The following is a 7,855-nucleotide window of genomic DNA, read 5'->3' as shown; positions in this document are numbered from 1 at the left end:
TGGACAGGTTTTCCATCTGTCAGAGATGACGTGTCTTAAAATAATACTTACCTGATCTATATAAGAAAGATCAAGATTGGAATCTAGAGACACACTGAAATATCGAGCTGTATTTATTTCACTGAAAACAGTTGATCTACCTTTATCACTTACTAAGTTTATTAATTTTTCACGCATTATTTTAGACATGTATGATGGGTTCCCCTTCCCTGTGTTACCATATTTTAAGATGTGGCCAGCTAAACATGGATCAAAGGGAGCAACAAGTTCAAGTAAACCCCCAAAATTTCCATTTTGAGGAGACTCAGACACTTCATTTCTGCCTCAAAAAAATAGTCCACATTCAGCAATTGTTACAGTGACAGCAACAGCGCATTGCAAAATGGCTTGCCAATACTGACTTTCTTCACTGATTTGTGTTTCCAGTTCATGAGTTAAGACAAAATTAAATAAGGCAATGTATAATCTCTGTGAGTTGAACTGTTTTCGTGTTTATCAGTCGTATTCGTGTTGTACAAATTGCTAAATCCATCCATCAGAAATCAGAATTAAATTATTTAAGACTGATTATTTTGCAAACAAAACAATACACAGAGCTGACTGATGGAGAATACAGTACCCACTTCCTCTTATAATTTTCACCATTATCTTTGCACCCTAGAAATATATTCTGGCTTGTTTACCATGCAGATGTGACAGTTTCAGATTCTAAAATAGCTTCACTTTCTACACCATTATTATTATTATTATTTTTACCACAGCAAGGAATAGATGTATCGTTATTAGTAATTGCAGCATTAGCGGTACTAGAACAACGATTTGTACCCACTAAACTTGAGTGTGCAATAGAAGAAGACTCTTCTGATTCATTCCGTTTTAAAAAGGAAGGTAATTTTGGAACTGTCTTTAGGAATTCACAAATCCTTCTCTTTTCATCTTCCGAGAGCTTTTGTTTTCATGCTGCACTTAGTTGTTGCCGTTTCATTTTTACCTGGATATAAAATTGTGTCACTTTTTAGATTTGTAGTGGAAATTTTTGAATAATTGAAAATCAATAAAATTTATAAAACAAGTAAAACTTATCAAAGAAAATTTATGTTTGAATTAGGATATTAACACAAATATTTATATTTGAAAATTAGTTTAAAAAATTGATTTGAAACATGTCATTTTGTTCTTCAGGTCTGAGATAGCCAAAAGAAATAGTGCTTACAAGGCAGCCAGAAATAATTTCAATTGTTTGTGGTGCAATGTTTGTTTGCAAGCCTTTTGTAGATCTCCACAAGTGTTTTTTGTCTTGTAATAATATTTAAACACTTGTGCACCCGCTGTCCATCCTTCGATGCTGTTTTTTCACAGTTCATTGGACTGCTGTTGACACTCAACGGGGGTGAGAGTGACTGCAAAGAGCATGATACTAACACAAGGGTATGTTGAATGTGAAGATTCTCACGCACTGGAGCTGGTTAGCTTTGCACAGGACAGGACAAGATACCTCATAAGTTACGTGATTATAGTGTAGCTGGTGTATTCTTACGTGTTCAACAAGAGAGTACTGAACGTAATGTTATACCCAATCAGTCTGAAATGAAAAGGAAAATATCCTTATTGTATACAAAATGCATAAAACATACGTTTTTTTTCCTCGTGGAATTGTTCAACTTCCATATGGAGCTACATACATAGTTGATGAAACAATAGCACCACTTCTCTCCACAAGCAAGTTTGTTTCGAGAGTCAAAACGATATCAATCAGTTTCTTAAAAGAGAGTCAGTCTGAAAGGAAATGGAAAACAAAATATGTGTATATAATTTTTATTACCCAAATATTCATTTAATTTATTTCCTCAAGGAATTGTTCAATTTCTGTACAGGGAGATATATAAATATTCTGATAAAATGTAAATATAATTTCTGATAAACACCCTTTGTTGCTTTCTTGGAAGACAAATTTAGAAACACACTCTTCATTGCAAAACAGAGACATATTTTGCACAGTAAATAAATGTTAAATTTTATGTCCTCTTACATTAATAAAAAAATAATAACTTTTTTATTAATGTGCCTAATACCTTGTTTATTAGCAAATATAGAGTAATATCAATCACTGTGTCCCACACAACAGACAATAAAAAAATGAAACTCACTTGATATATAAATTAAACTTTTCATGTTAGATAAATATTAATATTTCCAGTATTTTTTGGATGTTTGCTATGTTAGTATCATATTAAATTATTGCCCATGTCAGTGTTATATTAAATGTATGCTAGATTGTCTTCACATGTATGCCAAACATATTTTAAAGTTAAAGTTATAAATATTATTGTTTACAAAACTTAGGACATAACTATGTAAGTGCAGTTAAAAAGTAACTTGATTGAATTTATTGCAATGGCTGACTTATTCAAGTTCCCTCACTTTTGCATGTTATCTAGGTCTGGAGTTTCCATTTGTTGTTTACCAAGACATGCACAAGAGCATACCCTTGTGTTTGTATTATGGCAAAGAGCATTGCTGGCCCTCCTGGCTGGAGTTATTATATCAGCAGACATGGATGTTACAAGATCCTTCTCTCAAAATGGATGAGAGACTTGTTATCTATTAATACAGCCTGTCCTAGCCCAGTAACCAATCATGTTGGATTCACTTTCCTATTGGGTGAAGGTAGCAAGAGTTAGACCCAAGAGCCCACCCCCACCTCTTGTGTATTAGAAAAAAAGAGTATACTCACAAGAGACCCTCCAAGATAAGGAGTTTCAATTACAGGGAAAGAGACCGTAGGAGACAGATGTCAGTGAAGGTGTTTAAGAGGTAGGGGCTTCATAGCTTAAGTAACCTTGTGCTTGGGCACCCTTGAGACCCTGGGGAACTTTATTTCCAGCCAGCTCATTCTTGCTCACTGGAGCTGGTGTCAATTTCGTTTAGTGCCCTGCTATTTCCCTTCCACTGTAGCACTCACTTTTCCTTGTGTCTTGCCCGCTGGCATTTACTGGTCTTTGCTGTGGACAACTAGTGTTCCTATCTTGTTGATGTCCAAGGTAAGCACATGCTTACCTTGCTTATTGGGTAAACCGTTTCTGATGCTACAGTGAGTATCCTTGTACCTACTTTTTTGTATACATTTGCAAGTGCTTCCCTAAGATGGATAATTTAAGTTGAATTGGTGGGCAAGCCTAAAGGTAGTTCACCTTAATGTTTCTATATATTGCTAGTTTTTCTTCTCTGTCTTATTAGGTGCTACCAGATGTTGGTAGTAAAACATGAAAATATCCTAAAATTGTGAAGTTAGTTATATCTTGACAGGACAGAGACTAAAGCTAATATCCATCAGCGACAAGCCCAATGGTCACTCTTATAATTATGTTGTGTTGCAGAAGGCTAGGAAAACTTGACCATGGGCACAATCCTACGGGCTTTTGAGTTTTCCTGTGGCCTGCCAAAAAGATTCCACATCTGAAAAAACTGTTTACTTCCATATGTGAAGAGAATGCTCTAACACTGAAATTAACAAATATTTTTTAAATACTTATAACATGTAGTCTTGTGTCAACTTCATTGATATTAAATTTAATACTCATAAATATTTCATTATTGAACAACCTGAATTTCCCATAATTCTTTCACTCACCTGCTCTATTCCTTCAGTTGAGGGACCCCAACACCAACCCTTTTGGTTCCCCCTTCCCCTATTTAGGTAAAAGACTAACACAGAAAATAATTTAAGGGCTTCTTTTTTCCCTTTCGTGGTCTGGTTGTCTTTTCTAAAGGGATTCAATTCTGCAATTCATTCAAGGAAGGAGGCAAGCTTAAGCAGGACAGTAATTTAGGGAGAAAGCTCCCTCCCCCAGAAGGGGGCAGTGTTGGGGAGGGAACTGAATTCATCAGGTGACAAAAGCTAGGGAGAGAAACATTGTTATGTAATTCAATTCTTTCTTTCATCACCTGGGAGTAAAGACGAAAGGCAATGAGGGATGGGGTGTTGGGGGCAACAGACCCAAATCCAGCTGCCAGTCGGGCAGGGACTCTGAGTCACAGACTCCCAGTTGTGTGGAGACCTGGCAGGTGATGGACCAGTTCTCCCTTAGGCTGATGGGAGGAAGAGAACCCCTAAAAGGGGGATACCCACTAATTCTCAGGTCTCAGCTTTTATTCTGAATGTCAAGCTATTTTTCCATTTCTTAACCCTTATTCCTAGTGTGGCAATGACAGAGCGTTTTACTATTTGTCATCATAAAGTTATATTTCAGCAGTGCTGTGGGTTAAACCGGGGTCCCTGGGTGGTGCAAACAGATAAAGCTGGGCTGTCAACCGAAGGGTTGGTGGCTCTAACCCACCCAGAGGCTCCTCAGAAAAGTGCCTGGTGATCTGCTTCCAAAAGGTCACAGCCATGACAACACTATGGAGCACAGTTCTACTCTGAAACACACAGGGTAGCCATGAGGCAAAACTGATTCAAACGAAACTGATTTGGGCTTTTCTGGGGGGTGGGGTGGGGTGGGGAGTGGGTTAAACAGACCTCCTGGATAAGCTGGAAACCTAATCAACAATAGTGTTTGGGAAAATGTGTTTGAGGTTTCCAACAATAGGTTTACAAATGAACCTTTGGGGCACACTCCATTCCTCACTGGGGACTGTTCACTTGGACCACGTGTGAGATAACCAGACATCTCTGGTTTTCAAAGAAGTTCCAGTTTGTGTTTACCGGGGAAGTGTCCCAGGCCAACAAGTTGTTTGCTCCAGGTTTCTCTGCAATATGCTACAAAGTACTGTATGGGATGCTTTATGGATTTGCTTAGATAAATTATGTTATTTTTTAACTTAGTGATTTTTATAATTTACAAAATGATCCAAGAAGCTTGGCAAACTGCATTGATTGAAAGCTGCAGATGCATTTCTAAAAGTACAGAAGTCCCCTTTGGCCACTTGGATTCCCCTATACAGGGATTGTTGATGGTTTTCTTTTTTCCTTAAGTCTCTCTTTTCTATAGCCCAGCCTAGAGCTCTGCCAGGGGCCTTTTAAAACAAACTGGACTAAAACCAAAACCAGTTGTTGTCGAGTGGACTGGACTAGGCTCTGTTAAAATTCTACAAATTGCCTGACTACTCCCCACACTTTCTCCGAATGAGGTGATTGTAAAAATCTCTTTATAGCTATATCCGGGAACTGGTAACCTCAGTTCCCTCTGTTATGAATTGAACTGTGTCTCCAAAAAAGACATATTGACATCCTAACCCCTGGTACCTATGAATGTGATCTTGTTTGGAAATAGGGGCTCTGAAGATGTTCTCTGTTGAGTTAACATGTGGTCATATTGGAGTAGGATGGGTCCTAGTCCAATCTGAGTAGTGTCCCTTATAACAAGGAGAGACAGAGGGAAGATGGCCATGAGAAAACAGAGAAAGAGCCCGGATATTTCTGACAGCCAAGGATTTCTAGGGAGCACCAGAAACTAGGAAGAGACAAAAGAGAATCTTCTCCTAGAGCTTTTAGAGAGGATGGCCCTGCTCAAGAGCATGGTACCTTGACTTCAGACTTCTGGCCTGCAGAACTGAGAGATAATAAATTTTTGTGTTTTAAGTTACCCATTTTTGTGCCACATTGCTATGGCAGAAACTAATACTTTGCTACAGCAGAAGCTAATACATCCTCTTTGTCAAAAAAGGAGGTCAGATTGTGGCTTTCACCCTGGAATTTCTTGAACGCACACCCAGGAGAGCTCCAAAGTAGGCACTGAAGTCCACCAGTGGATTTCAGTGTTTGAGAATGCCTCCCAAATGCCGTGTTTACTTACCTGAAAAAAAGCCACACAGGAAAATGAAAACATCACATTTCTTTTCCTTTTAGCTGAAATTGTATACACTCACCAGCTGAAATATTGACCATATAAAGATGAGGAAACAATGGCCCCTATTTTTAGGGTTTTCACTATTAGCTGGACACTTGATGAGTACTCAACACATGTTTGTTGAATTAAATCGAGTGACAAGAAATACCAGAGGTGGTTACACTCACTAACTTTGCCATCCTTAAATCATGCCCCACCCCACCACACTCCTGCACCTACCACACCAGAGCCCTCTTCTCCTCACCCCCATCACTTGTCTTGGCCACTGTACTCAGAAGAGATAGGTAGCTGCCTGCACCTTTTGTTTTGAAGAGCCCCGCAAGGTATTCCCATAACCCCAACACATCTTCCACGATCTCCCCCAACTTGACCCGAAATTCTCACCTTATTAGCACTTTTTTGGGTGAAGCCACTCCCATTCAAATACATAAGTCACTAGGAGGAGAGGAAGAACCTTGTGAGAAAGAAAGCGTAGGAAGGCTCAACGCCTCGAATTCCCTCTTCTTAACATTGAACCACAGACAATTTCTATCAGGCTAGCACTTTGGAAGCCCTGGAAGCTTGGCTTTGAGGCCATAGAAAAAGAAAGGAGTGAAGACGTTTATGCATGGCTGTGACACACTCTAGTATTATACTCTCCAACCCAGTAGCCACCAGCCAACATGTGGCTCTTGAGCACTCAAAATTCGGCTGGGCTGAATTGAGATATGCTGTAAACATAAAATATACACCTGTTTTAAATCAGTAAAGGTGTGCATTGGGGTTATATCCTTTTACCCTACTTATTCAATCTATGTGCTGAGCAAATAATCCAAGAAGCCGGACTATATGAAGAAGAATGCAGGATCGGGACTGGAGGAAGACTCATTAACAACTGCAATATGCAGATGACACAACCTTGCTTGCTGGAAGTGGACTCGAAGTACTTGCTGATGAAGATCAAAAACCACAACCTTCAGGATGGATTACACCTCGACATCAAGAAAACAAAAATCCTCACAACTGGACCAATAAGTGACATTGTGATAAACAGAGAAAAGATTGAAGTTGTCAAGGATTTCGTTTTATTTGGATCCACAATCAACACCCATGGAAGCAGCAGTCAAGAAATCAAACGACATATTGCATTGGCCAAATCTGCTGCAAAAGACCTCTTTAAACTGTTCAATAGGAAAAGATGTCACCTTGAGGACAAAGGTGCACCTGACCCAAGACATGATATTTTCAATCTCCTCATATGAGTGCAAAAGCTGGACAATGACTAAGGAAGACTGAAAAAGAAATGATGTCTTTGAGTTATGGAGTTGGTGAAGAATATTGAATACTCCATGGACTGCCAGAAGAGCGAATAAATCTGTCTTGGAGGAAGTACAGCCAGATTGTTCTGTAGAAGCAAGGATGGCAACACTTCATCTCACATACTTTGGACATGTTATGAGGAGGGACCAGTCCCTGGAGAAGGACATTATGCTTGGTAGAGAGTCAGCAAACAAGAGGAAAACCCTCAAAGAGATGGATTGACTCAGTGACTGCAACAATGGGCTCAAGCATGGTGACAATTGTGAGGATGGTGCAGGACCAGGCAGTGTTTCGTTCTGTTGTGCATAGGGTTGCTATGAGTCAGAACTGACTCAACGGCACCTAACGACAAAGAGAATGAGGGAAAAAAATTGTAAAATATCTCATTAATAATTTTTTGAAATGTAAAAAACTTTTGATATATTGGGTTAAATAAAATATATTATTAAAATTAATATCACCTGTTTTTATTTTTTTAAATATGTTGTTGCTGTTATTGGGTGCCATCAAGTCAATTTCAACTCATAGTGACCTCATATGATACTGTAGAATTGTCCCAGAGAGTTTTCTTGGCTGTAATCCTTATTGAAACAAATCTCCAGGTCTTGGGAAGGAGTTGCTGGATGGGTTCGAACCACCAACCTTTGCTCAGCAGCTGAGGGCTTAATTGTTGTGGCACCCAGGCTCTTTTTTAAAAATACAGCTAC

Source organism: Elephas maximus, chromosome 6 (assembly GCF_024166365.1).
Source record: "Elephas maximus indicus isolate mEleMax1 chromosome 6, mEleMax1 primary haplotype, whole genome shotgun sequence".
In the NCBI taxonomy this organism is placed as follows: domain Eukaryota; kingdom Metazoa; phylum Chordata; class Mammalia; order Proboscidea; family Elephantidae; genus Elephas; species Elephas maximus.
This window is presented reverse-complemented; position numbering follows the sequence as displayed.